The sequence below is a fragment of the Anabrus simplex genome, chromosome 2, assembly GCF_040414725.1.
Source record: "Anabrus simplex isolate iqAnaSimp1 chromosome 2, ASM4041472v1, whole genome shotgun sequence".
In the NCBI taxonomy this organism is placed as follows: Eukaryota; Metazoa; Arthropoda; class Insecta; order Orthoptera; family Tettigoniidae; genus Anabrus; species Anabrus simplex.
Genome location: NC_090266.1, coordinates 317693652 through 317714889, shown reverse-complemented (window position 1 = coordinate 317714889; position 21238 = coordinate 317693652). Strand labels below are relative to the sequence as shown.

Below are 21238 nucleotides of genomic sequence, written 5' to 3'. Positions count from 1 at the left end.
AGCTTCCTCAATACCAGAACTCAGCGTGTGGTTCTTGATGAGTTCAGTTCGACTCTTGTTATGGTACATTCTGGCGTCCCACAGGGCAGTCTCCTAGGTCCCCTTCTTTTGTCCTATTTATTGACGATCTCATTAATACTATATCCTCCGTTTCATCTGAAATTCTACTATTTGCAGATGACTGTAAAATAATCAAACAAATAGATTCCTTATCAGACGTAAACTCCTTACAGAGTGGGCTTAACTCACTCTCTGAATGGTGCTCCACATGGCCTCTTAAGCCTAATCCTACCAAGTGTTCCTCTATTTCGATCACGCTTCGTAAATCCCCTATTCTTATTAAATACTCCCTTCTCGGTAACCGGTTCCCAACTCTAACAGAACAAAATTACTTAGGAGTGTTGTTTGACGGTAAGTTGTTATTTGTTCCCCATATACAAAAGAACTTCACAAACAATGTCACTTCTCGGTTTGTTGTATAGATTTTCTGACATCACCGATATCCACGCCCTCAGAGCCTACTATGTATCTTGCATCCTACCGATTATTGAATTCGCGTCTCCCATTTGGTCTACCTCTTCTCCCACTAATCTGAATCGCACTGACTGCGTGCAGTCATTCTTCTGTGCTATTGTTAGAGCCAGAGTATCTGATTGTCGAAACTTGAGCAGTAATCAGATACTGGATAAGTTAAACCTACGCCCGTTATGTAGTCGCAGGAAAGTAGCTGACCTTAGATTCCTATATAACGCTGTTAACGGTTTATTTCGTTCTCCTGAACCCGCATCCTTCTTTTCCCTACATGCTCCAACTCGCAAAACCAGGATTAATTCACCTATTCATATCCCGTATTCCCGCATCTCTCTCTCGTTCAAAGATCGTTATCCGCATACCAACCCTCCTTAACTCTTTATCTTCTGACAGGAACTTGGACGTTTTTCTTCGTATGCCTCCTTTAATCGATCCTTCCTTAACTTAACCTAGTTAATTTTCTTCATATTCCTTTTTTCTCTTCTCATTGCTGTCCCCTCTTTTGTACATAATATAATATTTATATATTTTTACTGTACTATTCCGTTATTTATGAGTTATATCTGGATTTATCTTAGTGTGCCTAGCTATGTTCTTCTCTTCGTTTTACGTTTAATCTTCAATTTTCCTCATTTTTTTGCCTTCATGTTTTATTGTTAATTGGTGTCTCTACAGTTATTTTGTCAGTCTTCAATTTTGTCCTCTATTTTTATCATTACATGTTATTTTCCTCATTGTTCTTCCACTTATATTTTTATGTTTGCTATGTGCTACTCCATTGTAAATATATTTTTTTCATTGCGGAACTCTGTAATTCGGCTTCCCGCTGTTTTGGTTTCCGAAATAAATAAATAAATAAATAAATAAATAAATAAATAAATAAATAAATAAATAAATAAATAAAAATCAAGGCAGGGCAGTGACGCGATATTAAAAGTTCGGATGCATAGTGCTAAGAACCAGTTCATCATGAATTTCGGTGAAAAATGTTTATGACCATGTACAAGCTAACATCTGGACAGCACGTGGGCGTGCTAGCACCGGCATTCATTCATTCGTTCATTCATAGATGACGCCATCCTCGTGACCACGCCTCTCCCTCCCCCGCACTACTACACGGATCGATGTGCCGACACTGAGAGAGCAGCCTGCAGCCGTTCACTTCGGAATTCATTCATCTGGCAGACCGGAGCGGAGAATCCATCACTTATCTGGGTCACAACAATGGTACAGAGCGGGGAGCTGGCCTGAACTTAAGGTAAGTAGTCATCAACAATGATCTTGTAGAAAGTGAGCATACGCGTTGCTGAGCTCGTTTGTCTCTCTGTTTGTTTGTAAACTGTACAAAGAAACTTTCAAGGCGGGAAGATGACTTCAGCTACTGGTCCAGCGCTCTTTCTTCTTGCTGCCAGTCAGTTTAGCTTGCACTCCATGAAAGTAAACAGGTCATTTAATAAGCAATTCTGAGCACAGCAGGTCCGCTAGTAAATTTTGAAGGGTAACAAGCCACAGGTGACTAAACCCCCCCCCCCCCCATGTCGATGTATTGAACAGTAAACTTAAATGAACAAAGTTAAAACTGTGAATGGAGTTTCATTTCGAAATAAGCTGTTTTAGAATGGTAATAGACTTAAAAATTACATACCTTAAATGATAAAGAAAAATACTTTTCCAGGCACGACTCAAAGTCTTTAAGGAAAACATAACTTAGTCCTGTCTGACACAAGCTAACTTTTACGTTTTTCCAGTCTGTCGAAATATTATCAATCAATCAATCAATCAATCAATCAATCAATCAATCAATCAATCAATCAATCAATCAATCAATACTGATCTGCATTTAGGGCAGTCGCCCAGGTGGCAGATTCCCTATCTGTTGCTTTCCTAGCCTTTTTCTAAACTTAGAACACTATGACGTACCTGTAAGAAAGTGTAATAGTAACAGAAAGACATGCTTCGTTCTACAAGGACATCCTTAGATTTTATCAAATCGCATTTAACCTTGCATATACATAGACTACAGTAGTGTTTACATTGCGTTAATTGTCAGTGATTGTGAATGGGTGATATTATGAACAAGTTGACAAGAATGGCTTCCTTCTCAACAAAACAAAAATAAAAATAAATGAAAAGTAACATTTTTTGTGCATAACTTACTGCATACATTAGTGTTGGCTGTTCACATTATTAAAAATTTGGAAATGAATATCAAGCAGTAACTTGCACATAAATATTTCAATGCTAATTTGATCAAAATAACAATGCTCCAAGTACCGTACGTTAAAAGAGTAAGATTTCATAATGCGTATGTTTTTATCACAATGAATGCGACGTTTACATGTCACTAAAATCGAAATATCATTCTCAAATTTGGCTCCGAGTTAGTACATCCAAAATCGTCGCACCTCTTCAGTTCCCTATAAAAGGAACGATGAGATTATGGAATATATTGCTACAAATTCAAAAAAGAATAATCCTTTCTTAGATTCATGCCATTTGAGTACAGCATTGGCAAATATTGTTATATTTTACTCTCCAATTAGGGTCCATAGGGCTCGTTAACATTTTGCCTCATTTTCAGTGTTTAAGGACATTTGCTGTTCTTTTTAAGCCGAATCCAGCATGTATTAAGCCGTTTAACTTTTTGATATCCCTCGAAGTTTTCCTGTTGACAACACTTTCCGCTAGTGGACTAGTGTTGAAGTAGTTCCCGCTTGTTATCTTTGCGACGTGACATTTTGACTCCTTCTTGGCATTTGCAATTTTTCGACCCAGTGATCGCGTAAGTATGAAGTTGATTAGCTTGCCCTGTTACAGCAAGTTCTTGGTCACAATTAATTTCTCGCTGTTGTGATTAGTATTAGTGTTCGCTATACAAGTTCGCATTTCGGATATCTGACAGTGTCAAGGCGATCGGAATCACGTACTTGTTTGTCCACTAACTGGTATTTTCTCTAAGCATAGTGTTCTCTAGTAGAGTATGGACTTATAAGGAAACCCTACGATATTCCCGTTTCTGATTTTTATGAAACTTGATAGTAACGCGTGCATTGAAGTAAAATTAGCATCCGTGGAGTTGTTCGTTTCGGAGCTCTTTCTTTCTCGAGATATTGAAAAGAAAACTTTTAACTCTTCCTGGTTGTTAGCCAACCTTAAAGCGCCATTTAATCGGCAGTCTTCTTTCAAATATCAACCAATACTTTGCTATGATAATTGCTTCTTGTATTTAATAATGAAAATGAATGAAAATCCACAGCCTGTTTCCAGTCATTCGACCGGAACAAGAATGGAATGAATGAAGCCCCATCTAGCAGTGAGGATAGGAATTGTGCCGGCTGCCGAAACCTGTCGCACTCCTTCGGAGCAATGATTAATGACTGACAGATTGGAGAGTGTTGTTGGAATGAAAGATGACAGGAAAAACCGGAGTACCGGGAGAAAATCCTGTCCCGCGTCCGCTTTGTCCAGCACCAATGTCACAGGGAGTGACCGGGATTTGAACCATGGAACCCAGCGGTGAGTGGCCGGCGCGTTGCCGCCTGAACCATTGATGCTCTTTGTGTTCAATATTCAAAAGTAATATGTTATTAGTTTCACGTCGCACTAACTATTACCTTTACGGTTTTCGGAGATGCTGAGGGGCCGGAATTTCGTCCTGCAGGAGCTCTTTTACTTGCCATAAATCTACTGACACGAGGCTGACGTATTTGAGCACCTTCAAATACCACCGTACTGAGCCGGGATCGAACCTGCCAACTTGAGCTCAGAAGGCAGTGCTCTAACGCCTGAGCTACCCAGCCCGGCATATTCAAATGTTCTAGACATGTTTATGATATCAAGAAACTTCGGTGTAGAGGATAATGTTCCTGGTGCGATAATAAAGTGTGCATCAAACACCGAGTTCTACTGGTACATTAACACGGAGTGCACTTTCATTAAATGTCCATTTTACAGGTAATATATTCTGATAATTATTTGTTATATCCGGCTCCATGGCTAAATGGTTAGCGTGCTGGCCTTTGGGTACAGGGGTCCCGGGTTCGATTCCCGGCAGGGTTGGGAACTATAACCGCAATTGGTTAATTCCGCTGGCAGGGGGGCTGGGTGTATGTGTCGTATTCATCATCATTTCATCCTCATCACGACGCGCAGATCGCCTGCGAGCGTTAATTCAAAAGACCTGCACCTGGCAAGCCGAACTTGTCCTGGGACACTCCCGGCATTAAATGCCCATACGCCATTTCATTATTTGTTATTACAGTAGAACCTCATTAATCCGGACCCCACCAGTCCGGACTTCGCTTAATCCGGACAGCCGTTTAATAATAAGAATACCGAGCTCGATAACTGCAGTCCCTTAAGTGCGGCCAGTATCCAGTAATCGGGAGATCGTGGGTTCGAGCCCCACTGTCGGAAGCCCTGAAGATGGTTTTCCGTGGTTTCCCATTTTCACACCAGGCAAATGCCGGGGCTGTACCTTAATTAAGGCCACGGCCGCTTCCTTCCAATTCCTAGGCCTTTCCTCTCCCATCGTCGCCGTAAGACATGTCTGTGTCGGTGCGACGTAAAGCAAATAGAAAAAAATAATAATAAGAATACATCAGTATAAACCTGAGTTAGGAGCACAATGTTGTAAACTACGCAGAGAAAAAGATAATTGAAAGTGTAATCTGTGCAGAAAACTCTGAAACGGATGAATATGACCAGAATATGATATGATATCAATCACTACTGATCTGCTTTTAGAGCAGTCACCCAGGTAGCAGATTCCCCATCTGTTGTTTTCCAAGCCTTTTCTTGAAAGATTTCATAGAAATTGGGAAATTATTGAACATCTCCCTTGGTAAGTTATTCCAATCCCTAACTCCCCTTCCTATAAACGAATATTTGCCCCAATTTGTCCTCTTGAATTCCAACTTTATCTTCATATTGTGATCTTACCTACTTTTAAAAACACCACTCAAACTTATTTATCTACTGATGTCATTCCGCGCCATCTCTCCACTGACAGCTCGGAACATACCACTTAGTCGAGCAGCTCGTCTCCTTTCTCCCAGGTCTTCCCAGCCCAAACTTAGCAAAATTTTTGTAACGCTACTCTTTTGTCGGAAATCACCCAGAACATTTCGAGCTACTTTTCTTTGGATTGTTTCCAGTTCTTGAATCAAGTAGTCCTGATAAGGGTCCCATACACTGAAACCGTACTCCGGTTGGGATCTTACCAGAGACTTGTATGCCCTCTCCTTTACATCCTTACTACAACCCCTAAACACCTTCATAACCATGTGCAGAGATCTGTACCCTTTATTTACAATCCCATTTATGTGAATACTTACAGTGGTCCCCTTAAGGACGCAGTAATTAAAACGGAGAGAACTTTTCCTATTTGTGAAACTCACAACTTGACTTTTAACCCCGTTTATCACCATACAATTGCCTGCTGTCCATCTCACAACATTATCGAGGTCATTTAGCAGTTGCTCACAATCTTGTAACTTATTTATTACTCTATACTGAATAACAGGATGAACATAGTGAAATTAAATACAGTCTAAAAATTGTCATTAAATACGTTGAAGATAACAACGATGAAAACATATCTGCATATTATAAACATTTGAAGCTTTTGCGTAAATTAATTATTAAAGAAATTAATGTGAAAAGAAGACAGCAACAGATCAGCAGTTTCTTGAAACCAGTCAGCGTGTTAAGTGTTGCCATGTTCTAATTCTGTATTTTGTAGGGCCTAATACTGTATTGCATTATGTCTTGTATACTAAACAACCTTTTTATTACTTAAATTAAAAATACTCTAGTGTACACGTTCTTTTTACTGAACAGAGTGTTTAAATATGTACCTTGGCTGAATTCATAAGTTATTTTGATTAATCCGGAGAATCTAGAGCCCCAATTAGACCGGATTAATGAGGTTCCACTGTGCAGAAAAGAAGCGGCGAAGTCGCGTGGCTTCCTCGGAAGTAATCTCTAGCTTGAAGAAAAGTGGTGAAGTGTCTTTATACCACAAAAAGGCACAAAATTGTTAGTCAAGTCTAGTACAAAATAAACTGACGTTCTGTGATTTCCTTGTAATGACTAGCCCGTGATTCATGACTTTGTTGGTTAGTCACATGTGGTTCGTCACCCTTCATTTGATGTTTTATGTCATTTGTGTGTCTTGTTGTATGTGAATTTCAATGTGTTCCGTATGTCATGTATCGAGGAGTAAGCAGTGCCAGCATTCCTCAAGGTTTAACAGAGTTCCGTTAGAGGGAAGGGAAGCTGCCTTGTTCAGAGACGGAAGTTTCCCTGACGACGACTATCTGGGCGCACTTTAGCGTAGCATTTAGCAGTATTCCTCAACATGCATATCATCACCATGTTTAAGGAGCTACTTATTTGATATCTCAAATAGTCCACCCATAATCGCAAACCACACAATTAGAAATAATAATTTAATTGTATTGGCTTTACATCACACTTAACTACTTTTACTGTTTTCGGGGACGCCGAGGTGCCCTACATTTTTGAGCACCTTTAAATGACACCGAACTGAGCTGGGATCGAACCACCTTCTTTGAGCGCTCTACACTCCCTTCGAACCAATCAATCCAGCAGATTATTGGGAAGTCCGCCTCTGTGGTGTAGTGGTTAGTGTGATTAGCCGCCCCCCCCCATGAGGTCCTAGTTCGATTCCCGGCTATGCCACGAAATTTGGCAAGTGGTACGAGGACTGGAACGTGGTCCACTCAGATTCGGGAGGTTACCTAGGTAGAGAAGGCTTCGGTTCCCACCTCAGCCATCCTCGAAGTGGTTTTCCGTGGTTTCTCACTTCTCCTCCAGGCAAATGCCGGGATGGTACCTAACATAAGGCCACGACCGCTTTCTTCCCTCTTCCTTGTCTATCCCTTCCGATCTTCCCAGTTCCCCACAAGGCCCCTGTTAAGAATAGCAGGTGAGGCCACCTGGGCGAGATACTGGTCCTTCTCGCCAGTTGTATCCCCCAACCCAAACTCTCAACTTCCAAGACACTGCCCTTGAGGCGGTAGAGGTGGGATCCCTCGCTGAGTCCGAGGGGAAAACCAATCCCGGAGGGTGCAACGATTAAGAAACGAAAGAGATTGTTGTGAGGTTCATAATAACAATGAAATGCGTTTAACGTCTCTAAGATCAGTGAAAGTTACTGGGTGGCAGAAGCCTGTCCTGAAAGAGCATCTTTGTTTTAACACAGGCTTCTCACATTTAAATACTGTTAAATGCCGACTGGCTATAAAAATATTTTATCCATTGTATTCAGCCGTACCCCTAAAGAGCTGCGCTTCACAGTCGACGAAAACCGAGTATATACTGTACACATAAATACACTAGGCTGAAGTCAGAAGAAAGATCTGCCATAAAACAACTCCTCAGCCACGAGGTCTAAAACATATTCCGCAGAGAACTAGCAATGTTTGGCAGTTGTCCCTACCTTCACTTGAGAAGACTAATAACGGCGCTTCCCTGATCCTCTATTTGCAGCAAGCACGTCTTCTTCCTCCACTCCTTCTGACTTCAGATTATGAGTCCAACCACTGCCTTCTTTACATTCTTATCCTTAGCAGCTGGGTCTATTAGTCTCTTAGGTAATTTACCCACCTCCATTCGCCTAGTATGAGCCCACTCCCAAACTCTGTTCACACTGAAGGTTTTATTAGCTCCTAGTTGAACCTGTATTGCGAATACTCTCCTGCCATTGTTTACCGGGCGAGTTGGCCGTGCGGTCAGGGGCGCAGCTGTGAGCTTGCACCCGGGAGATGGTGGGTTCGAGCATCGCTGTCGACAGCCCTGAAGATGGATTTCCATGGTTTACCACTTTCACACCAGGCAAATGCTGGTGCTGTATCTTAATTAAGGCCACGGCTGCTTCCTTCCCACTCCTAGTCCTTTCCTATCCCATCGTCGACGTAAGACCTATCTGTATTGGTGCGACGTAAAGCGAATAATAAATAAAAAAGGAACTGCCATTGTTTCCATGTGTTCATACCTGAATCATCCTCGAAACTACCCAGCGCGTTACTTCTAGCATTGCGGCGAAGTCGACAGAGTAATGGAAGGTCAGTTTACTTTTAGAATACAATACAGTAGCGTTGGTACACGTTGCTTCGATGTTCCATACCATCTTGGGCTGGAACACCCGTCACAATTTCATATTTTCTACCTGTCATGTAGTCTTCATTCTCTTCAAAATCGACATTATTTTAGTCACGAGGAAGCAGATATTTATATATTACTCGCAACTCGTTTCTTCGGGCTCAAGTATATTATGTTGTTTTTTTTTTTTGCTATTTGCTTTACGTCGCACCGACACAGATATGTCTTATGGCGACGATGGGACAGGAAAGACCTAGGAAGTGGTGTGAAAATGGGAAACCACGGAAAACCATCTTCAGGGCTGCCGACAGTGGGGCTCGAACCCACTATCTCCCGATTACTGGATACTGGCCGCACTTAAGCGACTGCAGCTATCGAATATATTATGTTACATCCATTGCATTTCAACACCGACCGTCAATACAAAGTAGTAATCGGCATAAATCAACTGCATAAAACATTTCTTTAGTAAATGATTCAGTGTACTGGTGAGGGATTACAAGTTTCTATGACCACAACTAACAAAACCCAAGAGTTGGCCGTGCGGTTAGGGTCACGCAGCTGTGAGCTTCATTTCGGGAGATAGTGGGATCGAATCCCACCGTCGGCAGCCCTGAAGATGATTTTCCGTGTTCTCCCATTTTCACACCAGGCAAATGTATCTTATTTAAGGCCACGGCCGCTTCCTTCCCTTTCCTATCCCATCGATGCCATGCGTCGGTGTGACGTAAATCAAATTGTAAAAAAAGGAACAAAAAATCTACCATCAACGTTTACTGAAGTCTAATTGTCAGTAGAGATAGGCTACCTTTGACATCCTACCATTAATAACAGTCTCATTATGGTCAGCCCTTTTTACACTCGCCGGCCCAGCGGTGTATAGGTAGCGTGCCTGCCTCTTACTCGGAGGCCCGGGGTTCGATTTCCGGCCACGTCAGGGATTTTTACCTCATTCTGAGGGTTGGTTCGAGGTCTACTCAGCCTACGTGATTGCAATTGAGGAGCTATCTGACGGTGAGATGGCGGCCCCGGTCTTAGAAAGCCAAGAATAACGGCCGAGAGGACCACACGATACCTTGTAATCTGCAGGCTTTCGGGCTGAGCAGCAGTCGCTTGGTAGGCCAAGGCCCTTAGAGGCTGAGTGGGGGCGGTTACACTCCCTGCACTGTCATACGCTTTCTCTCGATGTCCAGTCACTAAAATAAAATGAACGAACGTATGGTATTTGTCACACCTGACAGGTAAACTTATCTGAGAAACAAATGAACCTCTAGATGTACTGTTTGTTTCAGGTACCCACAGGGTTTGTTATTGCCCCTCAGTCCCGTTTATTGCTACGGGATCGAGAATGAGGTGAGATTAATTTATATGGCGTATTTTACGGCCTGATGCCCTTCCTGACGCCAACCTCAATTGAGGCTCTAATGAAGATGAATTAACTTATGGTGAATGCAATTGGTAAGGAAGTGGAAGGAGTCGGCTGTGGCCTATGGATAGAACTGTCCCGACATTTGCCTGGAAGTGAAAATGGGAGACCACAGAAAACTATTCTCAGGAGAGCCGGCGTTGGGGTTCGAATCCACATGTCTCTGGAATGCGGCGCCGTGACCACTCCGCTCGATAATCATTGAGATTAAGTCTGATAAAATATTAAATGCGAGGAGCATGCGCTCAATTCTTTTTTGAATGACTATACAACTGTTTGTCTCTCTCAGTTATTTGGCACGTATGGTCTTGATAACTCCTGTCTGACCACAAACCCTAAACAGCATAACGTCTGTTAACACTAATCAAAGAAATTCCTCGATAATTGAAGCATTCCCCATTGCTGCATTGCTTTTATATTAGTTCGATAAATACTCTGCTCTAATCAGAAGGTATATTATCCACGTACCATGTTAATCCTATTACTGCCTGGAGCCCTATTATCATCTCCGTCTTACTGCTACAGCTTTATGCATACATCATACATACTTCTTCATTATAAACTCTTACGCCTTTCAGTGTCTGACTGTTGTTCGCGTGTTCCTGTTATACAAAGGACAAAATATACCCGTACTATGTTAATTGTCATGACATATTCGATGAACTGTATACAGTTTTATGTCAACTTAATTATTAGTAATATTGTTATTGTATTCATATAACCTTACTTTATTATTAAGACTTTTGTTGTTCTTTCTTTCTTTCCTTCTTTCTTTCTTTCTTTCTTTCTTTCTTTCTTAATCCGTTTACCCTCCAGGGTTGGCTTTTTCCCTCGGACTCAGCAAGGGATCCCATCTCTACCGCCTCAAGGGCTGTTCTGGAGCCTGAGACTTTTGATCGGGGGATACAAATGGCGAGGAGGGCCTGTACCTCGCCCAGGTGGCCTCACATTCTATGCTGAAAAGGGTACCGAGCTCGATAGCTGCAGTCGCTTAAGTGCGGCCAGTATCCACTAATCGGGAGATAGTGGGTTCGAACCCCACTGGCGGCAGCCCTAAAGATGGTTTTCCGTGGTTTCCCATTTTCACACCAGGCAAATGCTGGGGCTGTACCTTAATTAAGGCCACGGCCGCTTCCTTCCCATTCCTAGGCCTTTCCTATCCCATCGTCGCCATAAGACATATATGTGTCGGTGCGACGTAAAGCAAATAGCAAAAAAAACTGAACAGGGTTCTTTTGGGGGATACCATCCCGGCGTTTTTTGGAAGAGAAGTAGGAAACCACGGGAAACCACTTCAAGGATGGCTGAGGAGGGAATCGAACCCCCTCTACTCAGTTGACCTCCCGCGGCTGAGTGGACCCCGTTCCAGCATTCGTGCCAATTTTCAAATTTCGTGGCAGAGCCGGGAATCGAAACCGGTCCTCCGGGGGTGGCAACTAATCACACTAATCACTACACCACAGAGGTGGACTTGTTGTTATTACTATTATAATTACTATGACTATTAATTTTATTATTATTAATTATACTTCATTATTAAGATTGGTATTTATTACTAAGATATTTATTATTATTATTATTATTATTATTATTATTATTATTATTATTATTATTATTATTATTATTACGAAAATACGGTGGTTTTATTTAATTCTGATTTTACTAAATTAATAGGATTTTATTAATGTTTTTTATATTTTTCGTTAGCAAAAGTATTATTGGAAATATCTTTAATATCAGTTTCATATAAGAGATCATCACTACGTATAGTGTAGTTTATTATTTTCATTTTATTGTGTATTTATTGTATTGTGCATTTTTTTTTTTTGCTATTTGCTTTACGTCGCACCGACACAGAATGTCTTATGACGACGATGGGATAGGAAAGACCTAGGAATCGGAAGGAAGCGGCCGTGGTCTTAATTAAGGTACAGCCCCGGCATTTGCCTGGTGTGAAAACCATCTCCAGGGCTGCCGACAGTGGGGCTCGAACCCACTATCTCCCGATTACTGGATACTGGCCGCACTTAAGCGATTACAGCTACCGAGCTCGGTGATTGTGCATTTTATGCTGCCATTCGTTGTAAGCCACTTGTAGCAGAAATTAATACTTACTTACTTACTTACGTACTTACTTACTTACTTACTTACTTACTTACTTACTTACTTACTTACTTACTTACCATTCAGTCTGCAAACCTCTTAATTGATGGTGGTGGTGCTGGTTAATGTTTTAAGAGGAAGTACAACTTGGCAACCATCCTTTATTAACATTAGTCAGAAGGAAAATGGAGGAGATCTGACACATCGAAGAAAGACGGTATCGGCAATAGAAACGGAAGGGCCACGAAGGTAATGAAAATGAAAGATTCTTGAGGCCTCGTAAATATAACACCGTCGGGATCGGGAAAGAGCAAGAGTTGAATTTCTTTAGAATTTGCTTTACGTCGCACCGACACAGATAGGTCTTATGGCGACGATGGGATAGGAAAGGCCTAGGAGTTGGAAGGAAGCGGCCGTGGCCTTAATTAAGGTACAGCCCCAGCATTTGCCTGGTGTGAAAATGGGAAACCACGGAAAACCATCTTCAGGGCTGCCGATAGTGGGATTCGAACCTACTATCTCCCGGATGCAAGCTCACAGCCGCGCGCCTCTACGCGCACGGCCAACTCGCCAGGTGGGAGCGGAAAGGAAGCGGCCGTGGCCTTAATTAAGATGGCGTCGTGTGAAAATGAGAAACCACGGAAAACCATCTTGTGTTTTCAACATGGCATGGCCGTTGGCAGAGCAAGAGTTGATCAAGGAAGGTCGGACAGGAAAGATGAATGCAAGGAGCCGTGCACAAGTAAGTGGAAACAATACCAGGACTCAGCTACTAAAGGCTTCGTGGACGCCAACCCATGCTTCCAAGTTAAGGAGCTCCTGAATTAACTAAATTCCTCCAGAATATTTTATTTGCAACTTCCTCTGTGACCTCGTTTAGTTCCAAACCCCTAGTCTTTAAATTGTTGTATACAGAGTCCACCCGTCATCGACTGAGTCTCCCTCCACCGTAGCTGGGAGCACTGTTCTCCTCCTCGTTTCTCCTCATATTACCTCAAGACAGAAGTCGGCTCATATGCACAGCTTCATCCTTCGAGTTCAATCCTAATTTAGTCTTCATATCTGGTTGTACCTGTCACTTCCAGATTACGAATAATTTATTATGAGTCCAGCCAGCGTTCATTCCCGTATAGCACCTTTTTCAAAGTGTGTTCTTATTTTTAGATGTGCTCTGTTTCATGCTTGACTATATATGGCTGAAGATCGAAACTAGTACCGAAAATTAGTTTCAATGAGAAAATAACAGATCCATGGAAATTTAGTTATGTTTGGCATCGTATATATTATAACAGGAAACGCCCGTACTTTAAGCTTGAAGAGCATGAGATGGTACGCAGGGCGTGTACGGTACATTAAACTGGAGTGGTACAGAGAGTGAGAGGATTTACTTTGAATGAAGCTGAAATTTAAAACTGTTTGTTTTATTGTGAAAATTCAAGTACATATCATCTCAGTACAGTAGATGATGGATTGGGCATGATCTTTCTCCGTTATGTTGCTGGCGATGTCCCGCGCATCTCTGTTACTCCTGTCGTCCTCACCATGGATCAGCTTTCGCCACCATGGAACCACGTCCATTCCAACGAGGGAAGCTCTAGCAGTTCTAGAAGTTCTAGAAATTCTTGAAGATCTTGGAGGTCTGGGAGTATGGTTCACCAAGATCACTCACTCCGAAGGATGGCGCGAACACACGCATTTAATCCCCTTACATTTTGGACGTATTAGTCTGAGGTGTAATTTCTGAACTCACTTTAATCATTCCCATGAAAGGACAAACAAGTAAATGCAAAGATGCCGTATCGAATGTCAATGGAATTGACACAAATGTTTTAAGGCAAATAAACTGGTCACTTCAGAAAATGAAAATCTGCAGCCTGCTTCCAGTCATTCGACCGGGTCAGGAATGGAATGAATGAAGCCTCCATCTAGCGGCGAGGATAGGAATTGTGCCGGCTGCTGAAGCCTGTCGCACTCCTCTGGGGCAATGATTAATGAATGACAGATGAAATGAAATGATATTGGAGAGTATTGCTGGAATGAAATATGACAGGGAAAACCGGAGTGCCCGGAGAAAAACCTGTCCCGCCTCCGCTTTGTCCAGCACAAATCTCACATGGAGTGACCGGGATTTGAACCACGGAACCCAGCGATGAGAGTCCACCGCGCTGCCGCCTGAGCCACGGAGGCTTCTCACTTGAGAAAATAAAGGTATTCATTTTCATACAGCCGAATGTCAATAGAATCGAACAAGCAAATAAACTTGAGAAAATAAAGAAATTAACTTTCATGCGGCCGAATGCCAATAGAATCGAACCCGCATTCTTTTTTTTAAAGTACGTGACATTTGGAACAAATTATGATATTGTTCACAAATAGTTCACTTAAGCTTTTAACGTTCGAAGAATATAACACAATTATTTGCAGTTCTACTGCTTTATGATTGCTTTGCATGTATTTCAAAGTTTATTTAGCCCTGCGATGTACTATGAATGGCAATTACTTCACTTTCGTAAAAGAAGTTACGAGTAAATACTTTATATGTGAAATTATTTCCGTTCACACGCACTGTTATATGATAAGAAATAGCACTATTAGACTATTAATGCAGGAGTGAAATTATTCCCCCTCACTCACACTGACATGCTTATGTTCAAACATGAATAATAACACTGGTAAGGCTTTATAATACCTTGATAGTGAAAATTAGTTCCGTTCACTAATAGTCCTGAGTTCATCTAAAGATACCGTGAAAATGAAAACCTACAACCTGTTTTCCAGTCAGTGACCGGGTCAGGGATGGAATGAATGAAGCCCCCATCTTGCGGCGAGGATGGAAATTGTGCCGGCTGCCGAGGCCTGTCGCACTCCTTTGGGACAAGGATAAATGACTGACAGATGAAATGAAATGATAGTGGAGAGTCTTGCTGGAATGAAATATGACAGCGAAAACCGGAGTACCCGGAGAAAAACCTGTCCCGCCTCCGCTTTGTCCAGCTCAAATCTCACATGGAGTGACCGGGATTTGAAGCACGGAACCCAGCGCTGAGAGACCGACGCGTTGCCGCCTGAGCCACGGAGGCTCAAAGATACCGTGAAATTACAAGTTAATTCACACGTGAAGTTTTGATGTTTCCTAACATTCATATTTCACATGAACAATACTAGTCCTAATGCACTGTTCAATGTTCTAAGTTTGCTATCAGCAGAAATATTTCAATCATTTTGAATACAAGTCCTAATGCACTGTTCAATATTCTAAGTTCGCAATCTGCAGAAATATTTCAATCACTTTGAGATGTTTACCACCTGAGAAAATGTAAGTCCTAATGAACTGTTCAAGATTCTAAGTTCGCAAGATTATTGAAATGTTTCAGTCACTGCTCACCTTCATTTCGTATAGTTGGCTGTAAACTCCGATTCCGTACTGTCACATCGCGGCACGAACTTCCATCAGCCAACCGTCCTGGATCGACTGTGGGAAAAGAATGTGTCGTGTTGTTTTTTGTTTTGTCTTTCTTTCGGGGGCCCCCGAAGCCCGCTCCCCCGCATGGCAATCGTCACTATTCTATATTGCCTGCGACATGTTATTAGTTCTAAGATGAAAAAGATAGCAGGGAGGAGTGGGAGTGTGATACTACAGGAGTATCTGCCTGTCCCCATGCTCAGCATGTTACCAGGCCAGATGTGGTGGTGGGTATCAATAGCGGTGTAATCGGGTAATAAGAGTCAGAATAAAACCACATAGGCGGAAATAGAAAGATGCCTACATGTAAAACCCAACATTTTGTAAATAGCACGTGCAAGGATGTGGTTCTGGAGAGGTTCAGGTAATTGCGTTTGTTGGGAATAGGTATCATGCACAAGTCATAAGGATATTCCTCGCCGGTCCTGTTATTCAGGGGATCAGTCCTTCTGGACACTGCTGTGGCTATCGCGGGTCTTGCCGGTTGCCGAGCCATGCGGCAATAGCCACTAGGGCCTGTCGCACCGCCCGTCTCCGCTAGGGTCGTTTGTACCCAGTCTCCGATCCCGGAGAATGAGGCCAAGCCCGCCGTGGCGGAGACCTCCTGGATGGATGCGGGATATGGTGCCGGGCCTCCTTCCTCTCTGCCCGCGCCATGGCTCGGTATACAGGGCAAGTGCGATGAGAGGTCGGGTGGCCCCTTACGCAGTTGGTGCTCACCGGCGCCTCCCTAACTGTAGAGCAGGCCGTGTAATGGTGATTACCACAACAGCGGTTGCACCTCACATGGAGCTCACAGCTAACCTAACGGTGGCCCCCCTTCAAACAGCGGTAACACTGTAAGAGCTGCTGAGGGGGACGTTCTGTTCTCACCTGACTGCCGCTACCCGCTGAGGTCCACTCCTGATTGGCTCCTCACTCGACTGCCTTCCTGGGAGCAGTCCTTGGTTTCGGTTGGGTAGCCCTTTCCTGGTGGGCCGGCGTCGTCGTCTTCTTCTTCTTCCTCCTGGTCCGGGGGTGGCGTCTGCCTCCTGGCGGTAGTGGTCTCTTCTCGGCGGGGGAAGAGGTGGCATCCTTGTAGCCCTCCCCCGGCCTGGTGACCGTGGTGTGGCGGGTGGCCCCGCTGCAGTGCCGTCTTCTCCCTCCTGGCTGGCGGCGGCGGCGGCGTCGCTCGTTGCTGGCATCTTTGTGCATTCCCTGTCCTGTAGGGCGCACATGGATGTCTGCATCATAAACGAGGCGCTAGCAGGCTGGGCCTGGGTCGCAGCCTCTGAGCGCCCGGGGGCGTCCGTGTCCATGCCGCATTCCGCAGTCCGGGTCGCCTTCCTGGTCTGCGTCCGGGTGGTGGGCCTTCCCTGGGTGGCCCTGGCTGGTGGTGAACGATCCTGGTTGGCGACCTTGTCGGTCTGCGTGTACTTCGTGAAGTACAGCATGTCGACTTCGGTCGCGCCGTCGTGGAGCTCGGGAGCGCCGCAGTACTCTTCGATCCTCGACTCCGTGGGAGCCAAGTAGCGTGGGTCCGTGCAGAAAAGCTCCTCTCATAGCGGCCGATCTGGCCTGGGTTCAAGGGGCGAATGATTATCACCCATTTCGGGATGTTCTCGATGGCGTTGGTTGAGAGGTCCTTCCATGCAGCTCCCTCTAGCCTGGTGAGGAGTTCAATGATGAGGTATGCCTCCCTGTAGCCATCGTGTCCCGGTCGATAGTACACCATCAGAGCAGGGAGAGCCAGGTTCAGCAGGACGGTCCTGTGGTCGACCCACGGGACAATCTCCGCTACTGTTTCCCTGTAGACCTCTGGTAGGTCGTCTCGCAGTTCTTCCATCCCTGTAGTTTCTTGGAATAAAAACCTGAAAAAGAGCTAGCACTAAGAAGTGCTTCCTGATAATGCTCGTACTGTGGACCTAAAAGTACACAAAGTAGACAATGCTCTTTCAGAGATGTACCAAAACGTACAGCTGCCTGACTAGTACTTGGAAAGTACAGATAGCCTGGCGAGGAGAGTGTGAGTCAGCAGGAAGCACGTTCGTCCTCTCGCTGTGACGGGCAAGCTCGTCTTCGTGTCGTGTTGAATTCTCGCTCCTCTTGTATATCAAAGTCGCGGAGATTGCAGCTGTTTCATTTCTTTCAATATCTTCCTTAATCTGAGGTGGATTTTAACGAAACTTGGTGGTATTGGAGATATGAAAATGATGTATACGGTGATGTTATTATATTCCTATTGTAATTGCTATACGAATTATTTATGATAAAAGGTTTGGAAGGTTCTATGGATGATGCAACTTAACCTTGGCGAGCCGGGGCTGGCTCCTACGTCACTCGCAACACGCTTGCTGTCGCCAGCTGCTCTGTTGGCGGGCGGTGCGTATTTTAAGTTTGAAATACTTAAACTCTAATGCTGGACCAGCGTTCCTAGTACAATATGTATTGAATGGTGGACCACTTTACCTTATTATATTTAATTACCGTCAATACAGATCACAATGCAGCTTATAACATACGAAGATCCTCTAATTTCTCATTGTCTGAGTAATAAAATCTATCGACATAAATACAGTCCGCCCACCCCTTTTTTGAAGAATATAATCTCTGAGCTTGTAGTTGCAGCACGTACAGTACATCGTATATCACTCCACGTGGTACACAAGTAGCTGTCTTTCAGCATCCTGAGTTCTGTCACTAGCGTGGTGTATCTCCTCGTCTACTGAAAGACAGAAAGAATCATCAAAGTCGTGCCACTTATTAAGAAGGTACGATAATAACACTGTCCCTGTATTCCTGTAAAATCCCTGACTACCATTTGGGAGTCATGAGGGATCCACAGGGGTGGACCGTTCGTGAGCCCAAAGCATACAACAAGGATAGGAATAGATCATGATTTTGCCAAGGTGATACACAAATAAATAAATAATTTAATTAATTAATACCCGTAAAATGGCAACCCAACTTTATTTAACAAAATAAATTAAAGCTTGAAGAGGAATAAAGTTGGCAAGAGAAATAACACAACAAAAGTTTCCTCTCAGTTTGAATTCAAATAAATCATTATCAGTTCTGTAAAGTCCTTTCCTTCTTATTCACGATTATTACTTATTTTTACAAAGTGAATCTAATAATACTTATTTGTCACTCATTTGTAAATTGACACCTTATTTCCACAGTTATTCGAATTAATCTTGTTCACCGAGCCAGTGGCTATGCGGTTAGAAATGCGCAGCTGTGAGCTTGTATTCGGGAGATAGTAGGTTCGAACCATACTGCCGGCAGCCTTGAAGATGTTTTTCCGTGCTTTCCCATTTTCACACAAGGCAAAATCTGGGGCTGTGCCTTAATGAATTAAGGCCACAGCTACTTCCTCCCCGCCCCTAGGCCTTTCCTCTCCCATCGTCGCCATAAGACCTATCTGTGTCGGTGCGACGTAAAACAAGTTGTTTAATCTTGATCACATTCGTTGAAATGTTCGAAAATTCATTAAATAATGTTACGTTAAATTTATAACGATCATTGCAGACAATGACTAGAACAATCCATGAGAATTCACGCAAGTAAATGTAGCACTGGCCTGATGACCTTCGATATTAAGCCCCTTTAAACAACAAGCATCATCATCATCAAATGTAGCACTAGAAAAATATACTTCTATCCACAAATATCTTCAAGAAATACAAAAAAATAAGTAGCAAAAATATGATACATGTCATTTACAAAATACTGTACTTTTTAACCCAATCTTAGTCGTAGGTTACTTTTATTTCACTTTATTTTGGCTGGGAGGGAGAAAATGAGAACTTTCTCGAACATAAGATTTCGCTTCACATATGAAGACAAGCCACCAATCACGTTATTTTACTTTGAATAAATCTAATCTAATTACATATGACCAAGCTTTAGATTAGTCACTTTAAAATGTCTAATTCAATCTGAAACCCTGGAAGAAAAATCCATCATTATGCGAGCAAACCATTACATAAATCAGTGAGAAAAGGTGGGCTTAAAACATGACGTTGACTGTTAGGGGAAAATAATGGGCAAAAATGTCGAATAAGAACTGGGTAGTAAAAGTCCATTTCTACCTTAAATAACCCGAGTGCATAAAATTATCACACTGCTCCACAGAAAATACATCCCAGTCTACTTAAACACATCACAAAAATCCGTTCAGTAGAACATACACGGCTGGACGGCCTAACACGAGCACGGAATATTTACCTACTGAGCACATCACAAATCTGAGCAAAATGCACTCGCACTAATATAATTCGCATAAATATCACTCATTCCATCAATTAAAATGGGTTTAGTTATCGTCGGGGTTTCTAATAATTACTGGCTTTAGATGAGCTGCAATCAATACGCCTACAATATCGTGCACACCGAAAAATACATTCCAACTCCATAACCAATCCACTAGAAATATTTGAAATGGAAAGAATCTAGGTCCGCCTCTGTGGTGCAGTGGTTAGTGTGATTAGCTGCCACCCCCGGAGGCCCAGGTTCGATTCACAACTCTTCCACGAAATTTGAACAGTGGTACGAGGACTAGAACGGGGTTCACTCAGCCTCGGGAGGTCAACTGAGTAGAGGGAGGGGGATCGAATTCCTCTTCAACGTAGAAGTAAATCTGTCGAAGAAAATGGTTCCTCAGAGAACGACACGGTAATGGGACTGTGTACAATGTCATGAAAATCTTCATCAACTCAACCTGTAATGACGTAGAGGAGAATCGAACAATGATTGGTCAGCAATAATGACATGTGGAAACTTCCAGAATGTCGTTGCATATTTCCAGTTATATCCACTTATTAAACAAAGAGATTCATTATAAAATACTCGCATTGATTCTGTCACAGTCTTCAAAAGGAATGTACCGAACAAGTTGGGCGCGCAGCTGTGAGCTTGCATCCGGGAGATTGTGGGTTCGAACCCCACTGTCGGCGGTCCTGAAGATGGTTTTCAGTGGTTTCCAATTTTCACACCAGGCAAATGCTGGGGCTGTACTTTAATTAAGGCCACCGCCGCTTCCTTCCCACTTCTAGGCCTTTCCTACCGATTGTCGCCATAAGACCTATCTGTGTCGGTGCAACGTCAAACAAATTGTAAAAAGAAATGTGGGTTTCTACTCACTAAAACATACACACACCGGCAAGTCATAATAACAGCTATACTCGGAGTCTACTCAACTTCTAAGCGGTCCCTTTGATGTTAAACATGTTATATAAAAGTCGCTTACATTACCCGTCAGGTTCAGGACCAGAACAGACATGGAGACGGGTAATAAGAGGAAGTGCTCACATTCCGAAGGATATTTTCCTCTGTTCTTGAATTGACTTTCGGCATAACATCAAAGGGAACGCTTAGGTCTTGAGTTGACGCCGACTTTCTTGTAGCCACTTTGATATGATATCCCCGCGAGCTAGATAATTTAGTGATATGGATTTCCCCACATTAGCATTTGCAATGCAAACTGTAAGTGCCTGCGGCTGATAATCACGTTAATTTGCCTCATAAAACAATCATAGTATATATCACCACCAGCGAATGTGTCAGAGTTCGGTCCCGCAACTTTGAGCGCAAGGGACAAGCGCATA

At 43.1% G+C, this 21238-nt stretch overlaps 1 protein-coding gene across 1 annotated transcript in view; it reads left to right on the top strand.

Moving 5' to 3' along the window:
* Positions 1-1710: 1710 nt before the first annotated feature.
* LOC136862800 (uncharacterized) overlaps positions 1711-21238 on the top strand; it is a 339557-nt gene continuing 320029 nt past the window's right edge. The window contains exon 1 of the mRNA XM_067139057.2: positions 1711-1789. The gene's annotated coding sequence lies outside the window, so the exon portion shown is untranslated. The remainder of the gene's footprint in view (positions 1790-21238) is intronic.